The sequence below is a fragment of the Lepidochelys kempii genome, chromosome 26 (assembly GCF_965140265.1).
Source record: "Lepidochelys kempii isolate rLepKem1 chromosome 26, rLepKem1.hap2, whole genome shotgun sequence".
NCBI lineage: Eukaryota > Metazoa > Chordata > Testudines > Cheloniidae > Lepidochelys > Lepidochelys kempii.
In genome coordinates, this window is record NC_133281.1 from 10067493 (window position 1) to 10093645 (window position 26153).

Below are 26153 nucleotides of genomic sequence, written 5' to 3' on the forward strand. Positions count from 1 at the left end.
CTTTTCCGCAGAACTGCTGCCTAGCCATTCGGTCCCTAGTCTGTAGCGGTGCATTGGGTTCTTCCGTCCTAAGTGCAGGACCCTGCACTTATCCTTATTGAACCTCATCAGATTTCTTTTGGCCCAATCCTCCAATTTGTCTAGGTCCCTCTGTATCCTATCCCTGCCCTCCAGCGTATCTACCACTCCTCCCAGTTTAGTATCATCTGCAAATTTGCTGAGAGTGCAATCCACACCATCCTCCAGAGCATTTATGAAGATATTGAACAAAACCAGCCCCAGATTCAACCTGAAACAACTTCATTATTATTTTTCAGATTTGCCAGCAAACTAAAATCAAAAAACATTATTCGCCCAACTTTACTCCACAGAGCTACTGCACACCGCTCTCGTGCAAATGGGCAGACACTTAACTGTGGCCCCTCCCCTCAACTAGCGTGACTAGATGTCCCAGTTTTTTAGGGACAGTCCCGATTTTGGGGTCTTTTTCTTATATAGGCTCCTATTACCCCCAACCCGCGTCCTGATTTTTCACTTTTGCGGTCTGGCCACCCTACCCTCAACAGGACCAGTGTTGCCAAGAAGGCCAATGGCATTTTGGGATGTATAAGTAGGGGCACTGCCAGCAGATCGAGGGATGTGATCGTTCCCCTCTATTCGACACTGGTGAGGCCTCATCTGGAGTACTGTGTCCAGTTTTGGGCCCCACACTACAAGAAGGATGTGGATAAATTGGAGAGAGTCCAGCGAAGGGCAACAAAAATGATTAGGGGTCTGGAACACATGACTTATGAGGAGAAGCTGAGGGAACTGGGGATGTTTAGTCTACGGAAGAGAAGAATGAGGGGGGATTTGACAGCTGCTTTCAACTACTGAAAGGGGGTTCCAAAGAGGATGGATCTAGACTGTTCTCAGAGGTAACAGATGACAGAACGAGGAGTAATGGTCTCAAGTTGCAGTGGGGGAGGTTTAGATTGGATATTAGGAAAAAAAACTTTTTCACTAGGAGGGTGGTGAAACACTGGAATGCGTTGCCTAGGGAGGTGGTGGAATCTCCTTCCTTAGAAGTTTTTAAGGTCAGGCTTGACAAAGCCCTGGCTGGGATGATTTAATTGGGGATTGGACCTGCTTTTGAGCAGGGGGTGGGACTAGATGACCTCCTGAGATCCCTTCCAACCCTGATATTCTATAGTTATGATGGTGCATTGGGGAGCACATGCTGAGCCCTGTAACAGTTTACTCCCTCCTCAGCACAGGTCGGAGTCTGGAAGAGATCGTGGGACACTACGTAACATTCTTTCTCCTAGGCTGGGGTCGTGTACCAAAGTTTCCCCGTACCATGGACTAGATCACAAACCAACACTACCACCTCATGAGTAGCACTTCAACAACCACATCGTCACACTGAAATCTGGAGGACTCAGGCTATGCCTCTATACTGCACCCCACTCTGGGGATGGGGGAAAGGCTCCAACAGTGGGGAGGTAGCGGGACACTAAACACAGGGGTGTAGATGGGGGAAGGCACTGCTTGGGCAAATACGGCACATACCCACAGGGTTAAAGTGAGCGTGTACTCTACCCGCCTAAGCTAAGCCGTGCCTCCCCCATCTAAGCGGCTATTTATGTCGCGCTGGGGGGCGGGGCGGGGCGTGTAGCGTACGTACTTTACACGCCACTGAAAGGAGTGTGCCGTGTAGATGGACCTTGAGGAACCTAAGCAGTTTATCAGTCACACTGGAAATGCTGCCTGCATGAGATTTTTTTCTTTAATTAAAGGAAAGCGAGATTCTCAGAATTTAGTTCCCCAAAGCATCTTGCCGCTTTTCTATGTTGAAAGAGTTTGTTATGCTAGCCAAGGCCTTCTGCCTTGGTAGTCAATGCTTCTCATGCTAAAGGCACAGGTAGACTTTTTCATATGCAATTTTCTCTTCTTCTCTGTTATTCAGTGCTTTAATTTACTTATACTCACCCTGTTTTTTCACCTAGAAATCAAATGTAAAAGAGAAAAATCGAATTCACAGATATTTTTAATAGCAAAGCCTGCCCTGCATTCATCTCTGAAAGGGATTCACATACAGAGGTGTTTATTTAAAAAAAACAAACAAATGTGGACTGTCAGTGCTAGATAAAATTAGTTACCATGTCTTACTTGTAATCACTGCATCGGGGAGTGATTCTTCTAAAGGTGTTTTGGACAGGATTTGTCATTGCCCGAACATCACACTATCTAAATATTTCCTTCAACTGTGAGTCAAGATGCATTGGTATTGATGTAGGTCACTCACAATGCAAAGTAAATCTAATTAATATAGAAATGCTGATGTCTACAGGACTGAATAATGAGGATAGTTATCCCACACAGAAATACTTGGAACCTCTAAAGGGGGTCTCATTTTTCAAAATCATGCCTAGGTCCGCTGGTATGCCCATTGTCTGACTGGCTGCATCTCAATGGTTGGAAATAGTACTGGTGCGCATATGGAGAGCAGGCATGGTAACTATTTCCAGATATGGGGTCAAGCTGTATAATTTCTATTTGAGCTATTCCAAACTTCAGGCATATTCCGATCCAGTTTCAAGATCCATTTCGGGCCAGATTGTCAAGGGCTCCGTCCCACAAAAACCCTCAAAAGAGTGCTTAAGTCTGGTTTAAGTACTGCATAGGGCTTGGGCATGCTGTCTGCAGGGGAATGAATTTAACCCCATCCCCCACAGTGGAAACCAAAAGTACTTGTTCTGTCGAGCACATTTCATACAAAGTTTGAATTATTTTTTTTAAACTGCCATTTTTCATAAGAGCCTCCACTAGTGTTCATCAGTATAAGCCCATGAGAGAGGAAGGGTGGCCTAGCAGTAGGGCACTAGCATAGGATTTGAGAGACCTGAGATCAGTTTTCTGCTCTGCCCTAAGCTTTGTGTGTGACCTTGGGAAAGTCACTTAGCCCTGATCTACACTGTATGTGTGTGTGGGGGGAGAATCGATCTAAGTTACGCAACTTCAGCTACGTGAATAACATAGCTGAAGTCGACATACTTAGACCTACTCACCACGGTGAGTCAACTGCTGCCACTCCCCTGTCGACTCTGCCTGCGCCTCTCGCGGCGCTGGAGTACAAGAGTCGACGGGAGAGCGCTCGGGGGTCGATTTATCACGTCTAGACTAGACGCGATAAATCGATCCCCGCTGGATCCATCACTGCCCGTCGATCCTGTGGGTAGTGAAGACATACCCTTAGAATTTCTGGGCCTCAGTTCCCCATTTGTAACATGGGGATAAGAGCACTGCCCTACCTCACAGAGGTGTTATGAAGATAAGTACACAAAAAGACTGAGGTGCTTACATACTACGCAGAAAGGAGTCATACAAGTATGATAGATAGACTGATTTAACTGGAGCTATGCTGGTTTACACTATCTGAGGAGCGAGCCCAATGTTTACACCTTTGCTGCTCTGTGTGAGAATGGCTTCTACTTGCAGTATTTTCTCTGCCTACCTTTGAACGTTCTTGTACCTCCGAACACTGAGTGAGGCAGCTGGTTTGAATGCAGGGAAGGTTCTCATGGACAATACGTTACACAGAAAATGAACACTCCTGAGCTGATGTCAACCCTTAATTGATGTTAACTTGCATTCCTACTCCAGGTGATTGATGCTCCCAGAGAAAACCCTTAGTCCTTTAGTGTTCTATTGACCTTCTTCATCAGACATGCACCAGGATGGAAGCAGGAGATATTCCACATTTCCAAGCAGCTCCTCGCAGCTTGCCCATCTGTTGGGTAAACCACACATCCCTACAAAGAACACGCTTCATCCCAGAGGTAGATTTTAGAAGAGAGAAGGTGCCCTACATAGATCAACAAACACACAGTGCTGTTCTAATTCCCATTTCTTAATGCCGCTATGTCCAGTCCAGTCGACCCTCAGAACTTGTATTGTTTTGAGAAAGATACAATGGGCCACATTCATTCCTGAGGGGAACCGTGTTTTTAGTCAACGGAGTTACTCTTGAGGATGATGTTTGCAGAATATATTACATATTTCTGAAAATGTTGGGCCTGGTTCTCCTCTCATTTACAGTGTTGTAAACCAGGAATAACTCCACTAAAATTGATGCAGTGATACTGATGTACTGATACTGATACAGACAAGACCTGAGCCTTTTATATGTCTGAAAACAAAGCCCCATTTTTACTTCCAAAGCTCTTTTCGGCAATCTTAAGAAAGCATAGAGGACTCCCAAATGACACAGACAATTATAACTATGTGTAGCACATCGCTGAGCTAAAATGAGGTCTTTCTTTTACTGGTATCCCAACACATGCATACATCCGGAGTACTACTCATGGCAGCAAATATCTTATTTTATCTTGAATTTACATAATGACATTAATTTAATCTTTACAAATATTATATATATACATACATACATACACACACACACACACAAACGAACCAGAGAGAAAAACCAAAGCTCATTTTCCACATCAACGAAATGCAGCTACTATCTTGGGTGAAATTAAACTGATTACAAATAGGAAGGGAACAAGCCTAGTCTGCATCCATTTGAAACTAACGGAGAGATTTCAGGTAGGCAGAATGCAATTGCCCAGACGAGAATTTGATGAAGGCTTCCCAATACTTTACACTGGTGGTTTATGGGAGATCTCAAAATAAGGCTGTCCCCCCAAACTTGTGTTCGTTAGGACACCTAGGCCATTGGCATCATGGTTTGTTACTTGGCTATGAAACAACTGATCAGCTAGTTCCTGAATTTTAATCACTGCCAACATTAATCGGATTCAGACTGGTAATATCTTATTGCCAGCCCCTGAGAACCTCCACAGAGCTAAATTTGTGGTGAACAAAGGATTTAAGAATCATTATGGTGCTGGCTGTTCAAGATTTGCATTAATATAAGAAACTCAGAGTACAGTTTGGTGTTTTCTAATTCTCAGGAAAAATATAAAAAGATGTATCTATCTTGACATATCCCCTTTATTAATCAGACTATTTTTAGCAGAAGATAAGACAGTCAGGAAAACAGCAGGCTTTTAATAAAGGATATATTTGCGGAAACAATTACCAAGTAGTGACAGTAGACTGTTCCCTCTGATAGCCAGCAGGGAAATGTCGTTCATCTGGAACACAATAACGCAGTGCAGAATTTTTAAGTGAATAATAAATTTCGTGGAGGGTGAGGCTCTAGCTTACATGCGTTGAAAAAGCAAGAGTTCCTGAAGAATCTTCCACCTAACCATGTATCCAGGTATTTATCTGACCCCCATCACTGAAACATCTAAGCACCTTAAAATCATTAATGGATGTCATCCTCACATCAGCCCTGTCAGGCAGGGAGGTATTATCCCCATTTTACAGATGGGGAAGTGAGGCACAGGATGTTCATTCCCTCAGCAAAGCCCTACCTGCATTACTGTGTCCTCGCTGTTTCTGTGCTCACACCTGTGGATCTGCAGCCCTATCCCATGGCTCTTTCTGATGAGATCCTCTAGGATTCTTTCCCAGTCAATTATGGGAGAACTTGTCTGTCCTTCAGGTGGAATTTTGGGAAGGCACTGGAGGATTATCAGCACTCCAGTGATTCAGCCTGTGTCCCCATGCAAAATGGACAGGTTCCAGCTTGAGTTAAAGCAAAGCCGGAGTTCTAACCCATCCCCTCCCAGCCACATCAGATAGCCTGGGGCTTAAACAACTCCACACCCAGGTCACGGGTTTTTCAGTAACAGTGGTGCTGACCCCGGTAAGACCCCAGGTTAACTCTGCAGTGAATCATACCCACAGCATAGATGGACTTGATCAAGGTCACTCGGTAAATCAGAGGTGGAGTCAGGAATTGAACCTAGCTCTCCAGTTCAGTGCCGTTAGTTTGTTCTCAACACATGAAATGCAGATGTCTTAAGACAAAAAAACTAGCATTCACCTTTTGACCCAAACCAAGGAAATTAATAGCTAAATCAGATTTTCCAGTGATAATACACCTTGTTATACTGAGAGGTGTATTGTCAAATATGACTCTTTCTAATACAGAGATGGGATTCCACAATACTGTTACCTCTTGAGTGCTAACAGGGGGCCCAGCATCATACAAAACACAAAATTAAGACAGTCACCTCAGAGGATTTACAGTCCAGAACAGTGGCTCTCAGCCTTTCCAGATTACTGTGCCCCTTTCCAGACTACTGTACCCCTTTGTCTCGCATAGCCCAAGTTTCTCCCCACTTAAAAACTACTTGCTTATTAAATAAAAATACATAAAAATACAGAAGTGACAACACACTGTGACTGAAAAATGGCTGACTTTCTCATTTTGCATGTTAAATTTTAGTTTGTACTGACTTGGCTAGTGCTTTTTATATAGCCTGTTGTAAAACCAGGCCAATATCTAGATGAGTTGATGTAGCCGCTCCGTACCCCTGGTTGAGAACCACTAATCTAGAAGACAAACACAGAACAACAGGTTGTGTAGCCACACATACCTCTCAACCTCCCAGTGAAATGACTTCACTTTTCAAAGGGAGGGGTTAATCCAATGGCTAGTGACATCAATAGACATCTTTCCGCTGACTTGCATGGGCATTGGCTCAGTCCCTAGAACACTACTCTTTGAAGACTAGAAGTCGCCGGTGTTGCAATGGCTGTTCTAAGTCCTTACAACATAAAAGAGCCATCTCTGTTTTGATCGCTCAATTTATTCCCTTGTGCCTGTACATTTTGGAAACCGTTCAATATAATTATTGTGCCTCATAAGAAATAAATTTCACACAGTAACACATTGGCTTACCGTGCTGTTTTGTTTCAAAATAACTTATGGGCACTCTATTTCCCTGTTGCAATATTAGCCCATTGCAGTAATAAAGTTGTCATACAGAGTATGTGATGGACCACTTTGCATTCTTGTAACTGCCTTTTTGTATTATAACCGTTCGCAACTTTATGTCATTTTCATAACCGTGATCAAGTGCCATAATAAAGTTACAAGACTGCTTTTTTTCCCCCCCTACAATCCCAAGAGTTACCTTGCTCTTGGGTGGTAACTTTACTCCTGTTTTCCTCTACTACTTTCATTTTTTGTAATTTAAAAAGACCTGCCCCTTTCTGGCATGAACAATGCAACTGGAGTAGAATATTGAAAGATATACCTGCTATTGCTGTGTGTGAATTGTTTGTATAAATTGTTAATCTACCAGCTATACAAAGGAACTGGATTCAACACAGGAAGGACGACAGCACAGGCCCCAATTCCACAAAGCGCTTAGGCACGTGTTCAACTAATTTCAATGGCACTGTAGTGGTGTGGCTGGAGCAGCCTCCCCCCAACCCCCCGTGAGCCTCCCAGGGGAAGCAGGGAGAAGTCTCTTTGGTGCTCACTGAGGCAGGTTCTGGCTTACCAGCTAATTGTCCCTTCCGTCTTTCCCCCTTGAGGCAGGATTGAGGGGCTCTGCACCCCCAAAATGAATTGCTGTGGATATTTCATGTTCTACTACAAAAAGCAGATGTAACTTTACTCAACCCAGTACTGGGCCATTCCCCAGCCTTCCGGGGAGTGGGGGGCATTCTTGCCCTTTCCTTCAGGTTGGCTCCCAAGCAGTCTCTGATTCTCACATTGCTCACTCCATGGGGTCTAGCTGTTCCTCTGCAGTGACTGCTCTGTCTAGACGGCCTGTCTCCACAGCTCTGAGAGCAAAGCTCAGTCCTCTTTCCTGGACCCTCAGCCTTCCAGGCCTGGTGTCGGCTGCAGGTACAGCATGACAAGGCTAGCTGGGCTCCAAGGCTCTCCTTAACCCTTTCTATGCTGGTGCGAGGCCTCTGTCCATCACAGGCATTTCAACACTTGCTTACATGCTTTGCCCAACTGTGGCTACAGGGAACTAGTGGCTACTTAGCATTTTCAATTCCAAATTTTCTATTCATAGATTGCAAGGGCAGAAGGGACCATTGTGATCACCTAGTCTGACCTCCTGTAGAATACAGGCCAAAATGATCCCTAGAGCAGATCTTTGAGAAAAAATCCCATCTAAATTCGCCAAGTGTAATACCCCTGTGACGCTCAATGTGTACCGCAGCTCAAGTTCTAAGATGACACGCCAAATGGTCTGAAAGCTGTTGGGGTGCTTAGAGTTGGGTCCCAACAAAAATATCTGATTAAAACATCCCTGGTAAACTAATGGACCAGATCCTCAAATTGGCATAGATCCACTAAAAGCAACAGGGCTTTGTCAACTTATACCAGCTAAGATTCTGGCTAACTATCCAGGGCAAAAAACTTCCCAACTTAGACCCACAAGACCACACATCTTGACCCAGAGCAGGGACATGATCATCCAGCCACTAGAGTGGTGCTAGCAGGCAGCATTGGATGCTTGGGTTATGGCACAGGATGGTTTGTAACAAAAGATGGGAATTTCAAAGTATTTAAAAATTTCTAGCCAAGAAAAACAAGACAAAAAAAGCCTTAGAAAATCTTGCCAAAATTATTATTTTGTTGTTTTCCAAGCGGCTTTATGGGGAAATTATTGAATTTAGTATCACAAATTGTTTTCTAAAGCACCGTATTTGTAAGCCATTAAGTTCTGGGGATCGGAAAAGCTCACTGCTCCCACGCAAGTCACAAATTGCCTCCTGAACACATTTATGCATGTGCTTCGCTTTGAGTGGTCCCATTGACTTCAGCATTGACTTCAGTTAAATTGCTTGTGTACTTCAAGCGAAGCAAGCGTATCAGGGTACATCTACATCACAGAAAAGAAAAAGAAACCCCACAGCAGCACGTCTCAGAGCCCAGATCAACTGGCTTGGGGCCCCCCTAAGGAGCTAGAAGTAGCGCTGCTGGGTTTCAGAGCCCAGGTTCCAGCCCGAGCTGCAGTAGCTACAAAGCTATTTTTGGCCATGCAGCACAAGCACCGTGAGCGCGAGCCCAGGCTCTGGGGCTCCCTGCTGCGGGTCTTTGATGTTGTTATGTAGACATAACCTAAGGGTCTACAGAATCAGGGCTTTTACTGGTGCTTTCCTGTGACAGGGAACAGAGGTCTGCAGTGGTGGCACATAGGCCATTTAGACAAGTAATTCCTTCTCAGAAACGACTGCCTGTTTGGTGTCAGAGACTGATCACGCACCAGATCCTCAGCTGCTGCTCATTGGTGGAGCTCCACCGACTTTAACGGTGCTGCAGTGATGGATGCCAGGAGACAATCTGGCCCTAGCTGTCGGTTGAGAGAGTCCGGGGCTGTATAATTTCCCATTTGGATGCTTTTCTCTCACCGGTCTACCATGGGGTCCTTTCTAGTGAGGATGCATGCATTGCCATGCTGGGTGGCAACAAAAGTGCCTGCAGGAGTGAGTCATATCAGTCTCAAAGAGTTCTCTGGCTGACGTAGAACAATCATAAAACATCCCTGTAACCTTTAGCTGTACAAGTTAGCTCTGCAGGTTTCATTCATTTGTATCCTTATTGTGACCTCTTTTTCCATTCTTCCCTGAGTGCTATCTCCCTGGGCACTGAAAATGCCTCAACTCAAAGATTAGCCCTTTGTCCTTCTCAGCTGCAAAATGAGTCTCCACTATTTTTTTCTCCTGGTTGATTTTCCTGCCCCCACTCCTCTTATACTTTCACCGTGAGGCTATTCAGAAACTATACACACTCAATTGATCCTGATTATAGTGGGAGGCTATCAGCACTGATCACTGAGGAACGTTACTGTATACAGAACAACCATCATTTCATGACAGGGCAGCTATTATTAAAAGGGTTTATTGCAATTTCAATTGTAAAACCCCAGTGTGCCAGGGGTTTACAGCTAGAGATGGATGAAACTCAGCACTTCTGTTGACCCGGATTTATGCAGACTTGTCCTTTGCTTTCCATTCACATGGGTTCTGACTTGTCTCCCAACTCTACTCCACATTTGCTTTGAGTTTCCAGTTTTAATAAATCAAGAATACAGTCAAACACAATTAAATGTATTGATTTGTACTAGAACAACTGGAAACCATAAAGGTCCACATTCATTTCAGTTAGACAGGGGTTAATGATAGACCCTGCCAGTTACAGTATGGATAGTTAGAGGCTTAGTAAGAAGGTAGATTTAGTGGATCAGGCACAGGACTGGGACTCAGGAGAACTGGATTCAATTCCCAGTTTAGCAATACACTTCCTTTGTGACCTCAGGCAAACCACTTTAACCTACCCTGTTTTCTGAGTGTGAAATAGTGCTTCTTATCTCCCAAAGTAGCTCTGAGAATAAAAGTTTATTAGTTATTATGAGATGCTCAGATACTACAGAGACAAGGGCCATGTGAGTACATAGATACTGTTTCTCCTTAATTTGCTCCTTTTGAAAGTTTGAATCAATTCTTTTCCTGCCCACCCCCGCACATTGGTCCACAGTGTTTCCCTTCAAGTTTATTCTCCACGTACTTTTCTCTCATTGAACAGAAGATACTTCCCCCTATTTTCATTTCACGTGTAAGTAATCTGCTGTCCTTGTACAGACATTGCCCTCTCCTTTCTTTGAATTACTTGGAGCATTGTTGCTAATTTTTCACTCCTTTGTCTTTAATAATTGTCCTGTGCATTGCTTTAAAAAAATCTATGCAAGCCCCATTGCCTTAGTCGAGCCAATAATTCCAATTAGACTCCCTACTTCCTTTCCAGTCATTTGGTCTAATATATGTATCTTATTAGTGACTTGATTTTTCTTATATCATTCTCGCATGTCCACCATTGCAGTTACTTTCAAGGTCTCATAAAATTACATTAGTTTAACATCCCTCATTTAGATATTTATCAACCTGTTCCAGAGCTGCAAACCACAGAAAATAACATTCTTCACAGACCTTTTGTGAACGGAGTTACAGGGTCAGAATTATGCACTCATTTTTAGATTGCAACTGAAGTCTGCAACATTCTAAGGCGCCTTCACTATTACCAGTTGAGAGTCTTTCCATTGATTTCACTAGGCACTTGATTGGGGCATAGATGGTGAACTGTTTGTTTTGTTGTCTGAATCCAGCCATCAAACGCAGACAGGAGTCAGCCATGTGATTCCGTCTTGATCCAATTTCTTAAGCATGGCGATACTATTTGTCATTTAGAAACTAAGGCCCAGGTCCTCAAAGTATTTAGGCACCTAACTGTGGGAGTTAGGTGCCTAAATACCTTTGAACATCTGGGCCCTAGCGTCTGATGATCCTGTCGTCAATGAAGGCAATTGAGGCTTTATTATTTATGTTATCCTAGCCCCAACCAAGATCAGGCCCCTACTTTACAAGGCACCCTCTGCACTCATAATATTAATGAATCTCTTGCTTAGAAGAGATGGCAGTGCAAATAGGTAGGAGAAAGAAAGGATTACTGTGCCCATTTTACATATGGGCAAACTGAGGCACAGAACGATTAAGTGACTTATGGAAGGAAGAGCCGGGAACTGAACTCAAATTGTCTGAATCCCAGTCTAGTTCAGACATGAATATAATTGGTTTAATTTACTGTATAAGGAATTTAACACAAGTAAACCCGACTGCTTGACAGAACATATTGATATAGCCAATGACTCCTATCATCCACCGAAGAATTGTCTCTAATTTACCTCAAGGTCAAAGCAGACACTCAAAAGTGTGCTTTTGCATACCATGGAATAAATTTTAACATAATTTATGGCAACATCTGAAGTTGCAGCATGACATTTGTCCTGAAAATTGGCTCCTGAGTCCATGGTTCATTGCAAAACAAATTAATTTAATTTGAATGTCTTCCCCGCCCCCTCCCGGCCCTGGTTTTACAAGATGATGAGTACTCATGTTGACAAAGAACACACCCTAAAAATAAATATTGTGGAAGGAAAGAGAGCAAAGAAAGCAATGATCTTTGCTTTGACAGAGCCAGGGCCTGATTCCAAACTGGGTTTAGAGCTTAAGTGAAGGGTATGCACTCAGGCCATAGGAGGCGTAAAACTGATGAGAGATCATAATCAGGCCCAGGGAGACCAATGGTAGAAAAGAAAGAAACTAAGGTTTCACACAGGCTGGGATTTGAGCTACATAGGGAAATCCTTAAAAATAGTTAAAAATAGGAAAGTCCTAGGAAGAAAAGGAGAGAAAAATAAATCATTCCCCTTTAACTACAGTATAAAAGTAGGGTTTTCAGGGAGGCAGCATGAATAGGGCACAGACCTGGGAGCCAACAAACTCATCACTTCCTTCTCGGCTATGCCACCAACTCTCTGTATGACCTCGGGCAAGTCTCTTCACTTCTCTGAGCCTCAGTTGCCCTTCCTGCTCTTTCTACTGTCCTATGCACAATTTTTGTATCACCACAACTATCTTGGTTTAGAAACTGCTACAATGAAAAAGGATGGGTGAGGTGATATCTTTTATGGGACCAACTTTTGTTGGCAAGCTTACACAGAGCTCTTCTTCAGGTCTGGAAAAGGTAATCAGAGCGTCACATCTAAATACAAGGTGGAACAGATTGTTTAGCATAAGGAGTTAACACACATTACAAGAGACAGTTATCACATCAGAACATAATGGCCATACTGGGTCAGACCAAAGGTCCATCGAGCCCAGTATCTGGTCTTCCGACAGTGGCCAGTGCCGGGTGCCCCAGAGGGAACGCACAGAACAGGTGATCATCAAGTGATCCATCCCCCGTAGCCCATTCCCAGCTTCTGGGAACACCTTTCCAGCTGCAGGACAAAGTAGGATAAGTGGGTTACAGATTGTTCTAAGTGTCTTTGTTAAGATCTCATTTTTAGTGTGTAGCAACGTTATGACTTTAAGCTCCCATGTGTGACTTTTGAAGGTGTTGCCCAGGTTTCCGTTAAGTATGACAAGGGTCAGATACGGAGTGATCATTTTGTGACACAGCATTTCCATGAAAACAGAATTTTTTTTGCAATAAAAACATAACATTTTGTCCAAAAGTCATTTTCTGTTTTTTTCCTCTCTGTCAGACCAACCCTAAGGCTTCTTTAAGAAGAAGCTTGCCACTGCCAATACCATGCCTGTGCTGTGGATAATTAAAAGATTTTACAGTCTCTTGGCAAATTAGTCTGATACTTTCCATAGGCTCAAAAGGCTGGATCCAGAGCCCATTAAAATCCATGGCAAGAAAACTACCGAATAAGCTTTGGATCAGGCCCTAAATTCACTCTTAAAATGCTTTTAAAAATTAGGTTTCTCATAATCGTTTGGATGCTTCGGTGAATCTCAGTAAAACCAAGCAGTCTTCATGAGTGACCTCCGTCACCATAGCAAAGCGGATCAGGTCGGCTTGACATACGAATCTCAGATGAAAAATAAAAATAGAATAAAAGGAAAATCAACAGCAGAGGGGAAGGGGTCTCTGAACTGGGAGGAGTGGTAGATACGCTGGAGGGGAGGGATAGGATACAGAGGGACCTAGACAAATTGGAGGATTGGGCCAAAAGAAATCTGATGAGGTTCAACAAGGACAAGTGTAGAGTCCTGCACTTAGGACGGAAGAGTCCAATGCACCGCTACAGACTAGGGACCGAATGGCTAGGCAGCAGTTCTACAGAGAAGGACCTAGGGGTGACAGTGGACAAGAAGCTAGATATGAGTCAACAGCGTGCCCTTGTTGCCAAGAAGGCCAATGGCATTTTGGGGTGTATAAGTAGGGGCATTGCCAGCAGATCGAGGGACGTGATCGTTCCCCTCTATTCGACATTGGTGAGGCCTCATCTGGAGTGCTGTGTCCAGTTTTGGGCCCCACACTACAAGAAGGATGTGGAAAAATTGGAGAGAGTCCAGCAGAGGGCAACAAAAATGATTAGGGGACTGGAACACATAACTTATGAGGAGAGGCTGAGGGAACTGGGATTGTTTAGTCTATGGAAGAGAAGAATGAGGGGGAATTTGATAGCTGCTTTTAACTACCTGAAAGGTGGATCCAAAGAGGATGGATCTAGACTATTCTCAGTGATAGCAGATGACAGGACAAGGAGTAATGGTCTCAAGTTGCAGTGGGGGAAGTTTAGGTTGTATATTAGGAAAAAATGTTTTGCTAGGAGGGTGGTGAAACACTGGAATGGGTTACCTGGAGAGGTGGTGGAATCCCCTTCCTTAGAAGTTTTTAAGGTCAGGCTTGACAAAGCCCTGGCTGGGATGATTTAGTTGGGATTGGTCCTGCTCTGGGCAGGGGGTTGGACTAGATGGCCTCCAGAGGTCCCTTCCAACTCTGTGATTCTATGATTCTATGGGTGGGGAGGACCAGGAATAGAAAGAAGAAAAAACAACCCACACCTTGAAATGATCTGCTTGATCATAAAGAAGCGCGTGAGTGCTGAGCACAAATAGTGTTAATTTAAGGCACACTGCAACCTTACTGAATACAGGCTGATAGCACAGACTGTAATGACCGCTCTGCAAACTATGGCTGTCCTTGTTTCGATACAATGTTGGCAGAGCATCTTGATCTAGGACAGTGTTGCAACGGGCTGTTTGGCTGAAATTAGACCCCGGTGGAAAGAACTTGCAAGGTTCACCTGGAGAGAGTCATCTGCCGCCATTTGTACCATGCAGTCGTAATTGGATTCAAGCTGTTCAAGCTTTGTAACAGTCTTAAATACAGTGCTGTTGGAAAAGGTAACTTGCTATGAGACAACTGAATTTAATTAAGTTGGTCTCACCAGGCTCAGACGAGTTCAGGAAGCTTTTTTTAAAATAAATAACTAGAAACAAGAGCTTGTTTGTCATGAGGCTCTTCCCCAAGATTTCATGCCTCAATTCAAGATCAAGAGGAGCTGGAGGCAAAATAAATAAAGTTTGCTACCAACTATTCTGTTTGGGAAAATGTGTTTCTTTGTTTCCTCCATGGAAAATTTTGATGCAAAAAAAGGAATATATTTTCAGTGGAAATATTTGACTTTTTGCCAAAATAAAATAATAATAATAATAATAAAGAAGAGTTGCTTTTCATCAACTGAAAAGCAGAACATTTTCAGTTTCCTGATAACTCTCAGTTGCTACTGTATTCATTATCACAACACCCTGGGAGGTACAGTGGTACCATCCCCCTCTTACAGGTGGGAAAGTGAGGCACAGCGAGCTTATGTGACTTGCTTAAGATCACACAGGCAGTCTATGGCAGAACAAAATTCCGGTCTCCAGAATGCCAAGCTCGCACCTTAACCATTAGGAAGAACCATCCATCCTCTCCCTTCTAGTTTGTGGTTAGGAGTCTATTCTCAACTCCTTCCTAGTTTCCATGAGCAAAGCCTTTTAATTAAGCCTCATGCGTAGGCTAAGATTGACACATAAGGTATGTCTACACTGGCAAGCCTCCCAGCCCAGGTAGACAGATTCACGCTAGCAGGGCTTGAGCTATTGTTCTAAAAAGAGCAGTCTGGACATAGCAGCTACAGAGACAGGCTCCAAGCTCCACCCAAACCAAAACATCCACACTGCTATTTTGTAACCTACTGGTTAGCGTTACAGATTCCACCCACCCTGTGCCCGATCTACAGGGGATGGGAGTCTGTTACAGCACCAGCTAAATAGTCTGGCTCATTAGCTCAACGTTGTAGAGGCTGATGCTTTCAGCTCCAGATATCTCCAGTTCAATCCCCAGTACATGTGGGCCAAGGGGGTGGGCATCACAAAACGTGCAACAGAAGCAAAACCAAAAGTGTGCAAGAGACTTGGGAGTTATTTAAATCTGGAAAACTACTTCCTTTGCTTGGACTGTGACAAGCAGAGCAAGGAAATTTAGAGCATTGCATCTCTGAATCTGGGTGACTCAGACCTGTGCGAAAACATTCCCGCTGGGGGGAAATACGTGAGGCTAGTGAAGTGCCAACATTCTGGAGGGATCATTTTGATTTTTTTTTTCTTTGCTGGAAGTCTAGGGCAGGCCAAACCTGCATATTATTATTATGTCATATTGTTTCATAAAGGAGGAGGCTTGCCATTCCTGTACCAACCTATCTATGGTCTTTATGTGGCCCCCGCACTGCAATAGTGGAGTGCCTCACATTCTTTAATCTATTTACCCTCATCACATCCCTGTGTCATAGTGAAGTGCTATCATTCCCATTTTACAGGTGGGGAACTGAGGCACAGAGAGGCTAAATGACTTGCCTAAGATCACATAGAAGCTTCTGGTGGAGCAGTGGTGGGGGAGTTAGCTAGTGAAGGGCAGTTATGTGCAAAACCTAAAGTGAGACTTGGATGGATGCCTGAAACATCTGGCCACATGACTCCTAAGAAGAGCTAGATAATAGCAGAATCCGGTCACACACTCTTAAAAACATCTGCTTGTATAAGACACTTCACCCAGACCTTTGTAACCAACTCACCAGGTGGAGCTTTATCATTCTTGAACATCTCTTGGCAGATCCTTAACCTTGCAGATTTAAAGATTTATATATGCCCCGTAACAGATGAAAGTGGACGTCAGGGACAATTAGCTATTCAGGCTGGAATGAAAAGGCAGATGAGCAGTCTTACTCAGCGACTAAAGAGGTACGTCCCATGCATACAGCCGCCAATGAAGGAAAGCACTTTGAGAGACAGTCTCAGGTACGTATTTAAATGGAGTTCTCTTAATAAATTCCAAAGTTATATTTTATCATGATAGTCAAAGACTAGGCATGAGGAGAATAAAACTGCCCAAGTGTCTCGTGTTATCCTCATCACAGTGGCAGGATATGGTGCTAAATTAAAAGGAATGATTAGCAAAAATAAAAAAAAAATCCAGGTTGAGTCATGATGTGCTGTTGATAAATTAGCTGAACTGAATGATAGGGTTTGGACCCACGTCACAGTGTGACTTGGGCTCTGACCTCTCCCTCCTAGCTGGATTATAGCAGCTGAATCTGGAGCACTTGCGGACTTGAGTCAGACCGATGCATGTGTGGACCGAAGGAGGGCTTGATATCAAACCTGAGCTGCAATGTGGGCGTAGTGTGCAGTATAAAGATACCCAGAGAGACTAAGTGATTTGCCCAAGGTGGATATTTATGACAGAGGAAGGACTTGAACTCAAGGCTTCTGTGTCATGTCACAATACCCTAACCACTGACCCAAACTATACCAGCCTTTATAAATGTTATCCCTTGATAAACCCCTAATCCTGAGCTTAGATTTTTATTTCAAATTTATTAACATGGGAGAAGAGGGGAGAATCTACCTATTATCTCCTCATCTCACAGGACAAGCGACACCTGAAGGGCCCACTTCAGCAAAGTACTTAAGCATGGCCGAGACATCCTCATAGGTATTTAGGCACCTTACTCCCACTGAATTGAGAACCTGGGCCCATGTGACTCCAATGAAATACATGAACGGACCATTGGCTTGAATTGGACTTAGTCACAAGTTTAGTCCTCTGTTGAACTGAGGCCTGATTTTTGTAATGTGGCACTTCCACACCAAACAAACCCCTCCCCGCCAAAATATGGGTTTCCTCTCATTACAGTTTATTTCCTTCCTAATCTGCAAATGCTTCCTGTTGCTTTTTACCTTTTATCACTGTTTGATAAGGATCAGGACTAAACACAGACCAAGTTAATTGCTATACTACTATGCATGGCTGTCTGCTGACCCACTTACGATACACACATTTGTACCCAGATATCGGTGATTTATAAGCTACAAGGCAAGCTGATGCCTCTTTGTAAAGGCTGCATAGTTCCTGCTGCTGCACCAAAACTAAAGAAATAGACACACCAATGGAATAGCAGTAGTAATTTTTAATTATGCTCAGAAATAGTTGTCATAGCCTTACAGAACAGTTACCGCTTGCATTAACAAAGTCAAAACAGAGGAGGTTAGAGTAGTAAACTTCAGCGGGGGAAAAGTTCAACTGAAAATTGGTTGGCTAACAAACTGTCAAAACCAAGGGGATATATTTTCAGGAGCAAAGCCTGAACTAATTATCAGTTCGATTTCAGTTTCAGAATTCTTGTCAAGTGCCTGTGAGGAACCGCAGCTTAATTCTTAAAGTGGCTAACAGAAGGCAACATCAGATCACTGTTTGTTATCATAAAAGCCTGAAGTTATTCACAATAAAGTCCAATTACTCAAAAGCACCAGTGAACCCCCTGGTTTAGAATGTTTCTGCCCTATGAAATGTGGTTTTGCTTTAAAATGATTAATACAAGCACTATGGCGTGTTTCATCGGATTTAAGTCTTTCTTGGTCAAGGGAACTGTAAAGCAGTGAAGAGGAGGACATTTTATTTTACCCACGACAGGACGTTGAAGCTGGAGGAAGAAAGGAAAAAATCCTTCTTCTCAAGGACTACAAATACAGGAGCAAGCTGACAGAATGTTCAGCAACATGCAGTTTGGGAGACAACTAAATTCCTCATACTCGTCATCTGGAAAAGAGACAATTACAGAACAAAAGAGCCTCTTGTGGGAGAGGGGGGGACCGGAGGGAAGAAGAGGGAGAAATGCTAAGTTGTGTGAAGTTATGTAATACATATACACACAATTTTAAACTTCATTTTCATAATTTTGTTGAGCATTTTGAAGTCACTTAGAAAGCAAGCTACTGGCCTCAAAATAATTCCATTCCAAAGCACTTAACCGCTATCTACTTTTCGGTCTGGAAAGGTCCTTTAAGGCTTCACAGGAAATAAATTAAGTTTCTTTAAGCCATCACTGCTGTTGAATAAAGAAAGACCCATTTTGCTGAGCAATGGGCATGATCGTAAATGTCTACAGTTAACATGCTTCACTGGAATAATTAAATTCTGGCATTTTTATTTCACATGTAACCAAAGCTGCTTCCTTACGCTCCAATAGATACAATTCAGGAGTGATCGGATTTATTTATTTTTTTAAATGAACTGTACGTTTTATTTCCTTTTTGCCCCTCCCTTTGTCTTCTCAAATTGTGAGCTCTCTAGTGCAGGGACTATGGGATCTAATTCCCCACTGTCTGACTTCACGGGCCCAATTCACCACTGCCTTTTACTTTAGGGTGTAAAATGTTACCATTCTGAGGCCCTTAAGCACATGTGTAAGTCCAACCATATTCCCGACAGCTTCAGGTTAAGTACACACTTAAGGGTGATCATGAATAGAGACGTTAGATCTTTTAGCTCAAAGTAGGAGAGGCTCATATTTTTAGACCCAAAGATACCAGGTTTGTTCCCTGCTGTCAACAACCCATTCAGGGGCACAGTGAAGCACTGGTCTGGGTGGGGACTTTAGGTAATACTGGAAGGTAAGTTTTGGAATGAAACAAATGCATCTTTGCTGGAATGGCGCAATGTGGTAAAATGCTGTAATCACGTGTTTATTTTTGATGGCCTACAAAGACCTAGCAAAAGTTCCAAAGATCAAGAACACCAGGGTAAAAACGTAACAAAATGTATTCCTCTTTTGTGCATTAAGCAGCAAAGCGATTTGATGTTTAGATAAACAAAGGGACGACAGCACAAGTCTGCTTTGTTGGAAAAGCTAATCAGGTCTCCTGAGAAACTTATCAAGCTGATAATTATATGCATGGTTGTCAAGAGAGGGAATAGACTAGCACGGTCTTCTCCGAAGTCATTGTTCTGTTCAGTCTCAGAAATAGTGACTGAGGGAGGAGTCAGAACACATTGGGGAAGAGCCAGTGGATTTGCAGCTGATGCCTGATTGTTGACATGCCAAAATCTGAGAGTAAATTACAACTACTTGCCACACTGTTACTTCCTCCTCTGGAGAAATAATTCATTTGCTCAACATCAATGAGGGCCTTCTGTTGTTTCACCTTTTCAATTTAAAAATTTATAAGGAAATTAAATTATATTAGCCATTGTAGCTGTACTAGACTAAGCTGCCGTTATCCACAAAGACGCCTTGTAAAAAGATTCACTCTCTTGTCTCTGTCATCTCAGGAACTCAAAAGGGATCTGAAATAAACATGCATCGGGGAAAAAAAGTAAGGACCAGACGGCATCAGGAAGATAGCCCTGTCATAAATATAAAGGGAAGGGTAAACACCTTTAAATCTCTCCTGGCCAGAGGAAAAACCCTTTACAGGTGAAAGGGTTTTTCCTCTGGCCAGTAGGGATGGGACACCCTCAGACCACACCCTACTACTGGGGGCAGCCCAAGGCCCCAACTACACACCAAGGAATACTCCAAAACCTTAAGTTACAAAAAGACACAAAAACAGGAATATACATTCCATTCAGCACAGCTTATTTTATCAGCCATTTAAACAAAACAGAATCTAAAGCATATGTAACTGGATTGCTTACTAACTGTTTACAGGAGTTCTGACCTGCATTCTTGCTCTGGTCCCAGCAAAAGCATCTCACAGGCAGAGAGGACCCTTTGTCCCCTTCCCCTCCCTCCAGCTTTGAAAGTATCTCTTCTCCTCATTGGTCATTTTGGTCAGCTGCCCGTGAGGTTATCTTAGCTTCTTAACCCTTTACAGGTGAAAGGGTTTTTCCTCTGGCCAGGAGGGATTTAAAGATGTTTACCCTTCTCTTTATATTTATGACAAGCCCCATCAGGCCAGACACCAAAGGGGCTCACAGTACATTCAAGTGGGGTTTGTGATGGGACACCGTCTCCCTAGGCCATGTCCCCTAGTGATCAGAGCACCAGATAGCCTAGTGCTAGTGGTGGTAGAGGTTCAAGTCCAGGATTGGTGACAGGGGAACCCAGGCCCTCCCCCTCCTCCAGGTTCCAACCCAGGGCCTTGGGACAGACAATTCAGGGGTGCGACCTTGGCCAGGGTAGTACCCAGCCTGCTCCATGGGTTACTGCCTATGTGTCCCTGCTTCTCAAAAAGCATGGTGAAGGCCTGGCTAACAGCCCACAATGTGTCCCACCAGAAGCGGGTCTGGAGCTTCCCTCCTGCACACGGGCCGACGCTCCTCTGTCTCTTCTGCAGTGGCTTGCAGCTCTGAGTTGAGGACTGCTTTGGGGCAGCATGGGACACCTGCTGGCTTCCTGCATGAGCAACCAGTGCAGGTCTGCTCTCTTGCACTGGCTGAGCTGTACTGCATCTTTTTTAGATCCACTTCCACTGAAAGCACATCCAGCAGCATGGGTGCCCGTGCCTCCTGTGATGAGAGCCACTCCTTTACCCCATTCCCCAGTGTAGCATTTGTACATCCCGCCCCCCTCACAAGGTGGGAGTTTCAAAAGAACTCAGCTCACCTTCAGGCACCTGAATGAAGCAGACAGATTTTCCTAAACAGGTCCCACTGAGAGTGCTTCTGAAAATCTAATCCGGGCAACCCAATCTTTCCACATCAACGAACCTGGAGTGAAAGCCTGGCCCCATTGAAGTCAATGGGAGTTCTGTCATTCACTTCAATGGGGCCAGGATTTCGCTCCTGGAGTCTTCCACCCTCCCTGCAGAAGGGGAAATGCCTTTTTACAGGATACTAGATTTATTCACCCTGCAGCCTAAGATATCCCCCCATGCAGGATAAGAGGAATTTTTGGCTGGGATTTGCGAAGGAGCCTAAGGAAGTTAGGTGCCTGCAGTAACACATCCTCACCTCATGGGTGCCCCCCATCCCATCTCTGTCTGCACTGTTGCATAGAGTCACTATCTTTGACGCCCCCTACTGGGGCTCACCCTTGGACCTGCAATGGCCTCTCTGTATCTGTGTGTTCTGTGGCTTGGCCTACCAGCCAACTCACATAAAAGTCTAACCCCTTTTCTGGGTATCACAAACAAGTACAAATTAAAGTCCAAACAAATCTACAAACTAATCGCCCTTCCACCTTTCTCAGGCTTCTCTCGTTCCCTTGTTGGCACTATCTTAGAGCCTCCCCTGCAGGAGCCTAACCTGCTCCTGTAGTATTCTCTCTCCATTGTTTCCTGTCTGTTAAATCCTATCCCAGGATGTCTCTCCACCAGAGACCCGTCTCCTAGAATCATAGAATATCAGGGTTGGAAGGGACCTCAGGAGGTCATCTAGTCCCACCCCCTGCTCAAAAGCAGGTCCAATCCCCAATTGAATCATCCCAGCCAGGGCTTTGTCAAGCCTGACCTTAAAAACTTCTAAGGAAGGAGATTCCACCACCTCCCTAGGCAACGCATTCCAGTGTTTCACCACCCTCCTAGTGAAAAAGTTTTTCCTAATATCCAACCTAAACCTCCCCCACTGCAACTTGAGACCATTACTCCTTGTCCTGTCCTCTTCCACCACTGAGAATAGTCTAGAACCATCCTCTCTGGAACCACCTCTCAGGTAGTTGAAAGCAGCTATCAAATCCCCCCTCATTCTTCTCTTCTGCAGACTAAACAATCCCAGTTCCCTCAGCCTCTCCTCAGAACTCATGTGTTCCAGACCCCTAATCATTTTTGTTGCCCTTCGCTGGACTCTCTCCAATTTATCCACATCCTTCTTGTAGTGTGGGGCCCAAAACTGGACACAGTACTCCAGATGAGGCCTCACCAATGTCAAATAGACGGGGACGATCACGTCCCTCGATCTGCTCGCTATGCTCCTACTTATACATCCCAAAATGCCATTGACCTTCTTGGCAACAAGGGCACTGCTGACTCATATCCAGCTTCTTGTCCACTGTCACCCCTAGGTCCTTTTCCGCAGAACTGCTGCCTAGCCATTCGGTCCCTAGTCTGTAGCTGTGCATTGGGTTCTTCCGTCCTAAGTGCAGGGTCCTGCACTTATCCTTATTGAACCTCATCAGATTTCTTTTGGCCCAATCCTCTGTATCCTATCCCTGCCCTCCAGCGTATCTACCACTCCTCCCAGTTTAGTATCATCCGCAAATTTGCTGAGGGTGCAATCCACGCCATCCTCCAGATCATTTATGAACATATTGAACAAAACCGGCCCCAGGACCGACCCCTGGGGCACTCCACTTGACACCAGCTGCCAACTAGACATGGAGCCATTGATCACTACCCGTTGAGCCCGACAATCTAGCCAACTTTCTCCCACCTTATAGTGCATTCATCCAGCCCACGCTTCTTTAACTTGCTGACAAGAATACTGTGGGAGACCGTGTCAAAAGCTTTGCTAAAGTCAAGAAACAACACATCCACTGCTTTTCCTTCATCCACAGAACCAGTAATCTCATCATAGAAGGCGATTAGATTAGTCAGGCATGACCTTCCCTTGGTGAATCCATGCTGACTGTTCCTGATCACTTTCCTCTCATGCAAGTGCTTCAGGATTGATTCTTTGAGGACCTGCTCCTCTGCAGTTTTCTCCACAACTGAATCCCTCAGGTCTTGTCTACACTACGGGGCTAAGTCGACCTAAGTTACGCAACTCCAGCTACTTGAAGAATGTAGAATAGCTGGAATCAACTTCGGTCAATTTACTGCAGTGTCTACACCATGCTGGGTTGATGGGAGACACTCTCCCATCCACTTACCTTGCACTTCTCGTTCCAGTGGAGTACCAGAGTCGACGGGAGAGGAATCAGTGATGGATTTGGCGGGTCTTCACTAGACCCGCTAAATAGATCCCCGGTGGATCAATTACCGCAGTGTCGATTCCCAGTAAGTGTAAACATGCCCTCAAGTCTAAGGCAAGGGTTCTCAAACTTGGGGTCGGGACCCCTCAGGGAGTCGCAAGGTTATTATATGGGGGGGGTCACGAACTGTCAGCCTCCACCCCAAACCCTGCTTGCCTCCAGCGTTTATAATGGTGTTAAATATATAAAACGTGGTTTTAATTTATAAGGGGGGTGGTTGCACTCAGAGGCTTGCTATGTGAAAGGGGCCACCAGTACAAAAGTTTGAGAACCACTGGTCTAAGGCCTCGCTCTGTCTCTTCTCGCCAGGAGCACATTCGTTAATCATCCTCCAGTGCAGGGCATGCCGAACTGGGGTTCTTTCCCTTCCCTTGCAGATCTTGTTGTTTGTACCACCCCGGCACAATAAGATCTGGGTCTATAACTAGGGCCAGTAGGTGCTACAGTAATACAAATAATTCCTACCCCCCACTGAACTGGATGCAACTTTGAAATTCCCAGATTTAGGACTCCAGGATACTTTTTTTTTTTTTTTTTTTTTTTTTAAAGACAAACTGAAAAAATGTTTCTATTATCCGACCAGCTTTGTTAATGGCCAAAGGATCTAAGAAACGTAGTAATTGCCATATTAAATAAGACCAGACATACCATTTCAGTTTGGGCATATCTCTTGAGCTATACTCTCATTCCTCCACCTGTAAAATAGGGAAGACAATGCTTCCTTTTCCCCATCCTTTGTCTTGTGCGTCGAGACCGTGAGCAGCGACTGTCTCTTACTTTGTACATGTACAGCGCCTAGCACAATGCAGCCTCGATCTCTGTTTGGCAGGTCTAAGTACTACTGTCATATAGATTTTAAAAAATGATCCATCTCCTTCAGTATACTCTCGGACAACGGCCAGAATCAGATGTTGCAACGGAAGGTTCAAAAATCCCTTTATTTATTATAAAAAGAAAAGGAGTACTTGTGGCATCTTAGAGACTAACAAATTTATTTACATTTATTTATTAACATCCGATGAAGTGAGCTGTAGCTCACGAAAGCTTATGCTCAAATAAATTGGTTAGTCTCTAAGGTGCCACAAGTACTCCTGTTCTTTTTGCGGATACAGACTAACACGGCTGCTACTCTGAAACCTTTATTTATGATGTGTGGGTATTGCAGAAGTGCCTAGACACAACAGCGTCATTGTTCTAAACCTGGTACAAATGTGTCTGGTAGTGGACAGTTATGGAATAAGTTTGTCCTCTTCTGAAGTTTTTTCTGTCAACCATCAGCTAAATTATTAATGGAAATATTTGTTCACCATTCACCCCAGCTCCATTCACTGAATTCTTCTCTCTCATAAGCAACCATAGCATTTAAGGATTGGCAACCATCCCAGTTTTGCTAACTACTTGGGCTGTTTTAAAGCCATTTGTCACACCTCTGCTTGAGGGGCGCATTCTTGAAAAATGAGATCATGGAGAACGTTGGCAGGAAGGGAAAACGAACTGACAAGTGCCCTACGAGAATGAAAAGGGAAGGTGGTGCCATTTCAAATGACAAGGTGCTGACATAGGTTGCCAAAACATTATCTAGTTAAGTCATCTTAACGAGGACATGCTGTATTGCAAAGTGTACAATCAGTGGCTGATCTTAATATGTACACCACAGAGAGTCAATCATAGATTAAGGGGTTAATTTCAAACCTCAATAACGAGTGTGTTAGAAGGCAGAATTGCCAACAGTCATTAAAGGCACACAGAGAAAGGTCAGGTTTCAGAGTAACAGCCGTGTTAGTCTGTGTTCGCAAAAAGAAAAGGAGGACTTGTGGCACCTTAGAGACTAACCAATTTATTTGAGCATGAGCTTTCGTGAGCTACAGCTCACTTCATCGGATGCATACCGTGGAAACTGCAGCAGACTTTATATACACACAGAGAATATGAAACAATACCTCCTCCCAGCCCACTGTCCTGCTGGTAATAGCTTATCTAAAAGGTCAGTCGCTCACACAAACAGGATGGAAAGGACTTTGTACTTCTGAAGCCCACCCCATGATTTTAGTTTTTCCAAGTATTGCTTATTTTTCCTGCTGCTGGGAATGATACAACACCTCCCGAGGTGCCCTTATTAAAGTTTGCTTGGCACAGGCAGTTGCATTTGTGCTAGGATGCAAGGTGAGAGAGCTAAAAAAAGGAAGTGGTATTCTAAGAGGTGTGTAAAAATAGCATCTTCAGACTACAGGGAGGTAACCCTTCTCATTTACTTCAAGTTACACTTTCTGCACAAAGACATTAGCCGTTCAGACTGAATGCTGGTGATCTCCTCCGCACAAGCCTGCCATTGACCCAGACAGTTATTGCACTGCATGCTACTTTATTGTCTTTCAATTTTCATTTCAAAGCAGCTGTGACGTGAAGAAGGTTTCTGTTCTGGAAATAACCATGTGAACACTTGTATTTTTGTTCAGAGGCTGACTTGCATGCAATAGTCCTACCACTACTTTGCATTTATGCAGAGCCTTCCGTTCAAGGATCTCAATGCATGAAGCCTCACGAAATGTCTGAGTGGCAGGACAATGTTACCTGTTGGTCCATCCTCTTCCCTACCCCCATCGGGTGGATTCCATCCCACCTCAGTCTTAGATGATGACACCTGGAAAGCACAAAGCTTGGGTAGTGCTGTCACAAGTTCAGGGGTAGATGCGCGTTCTC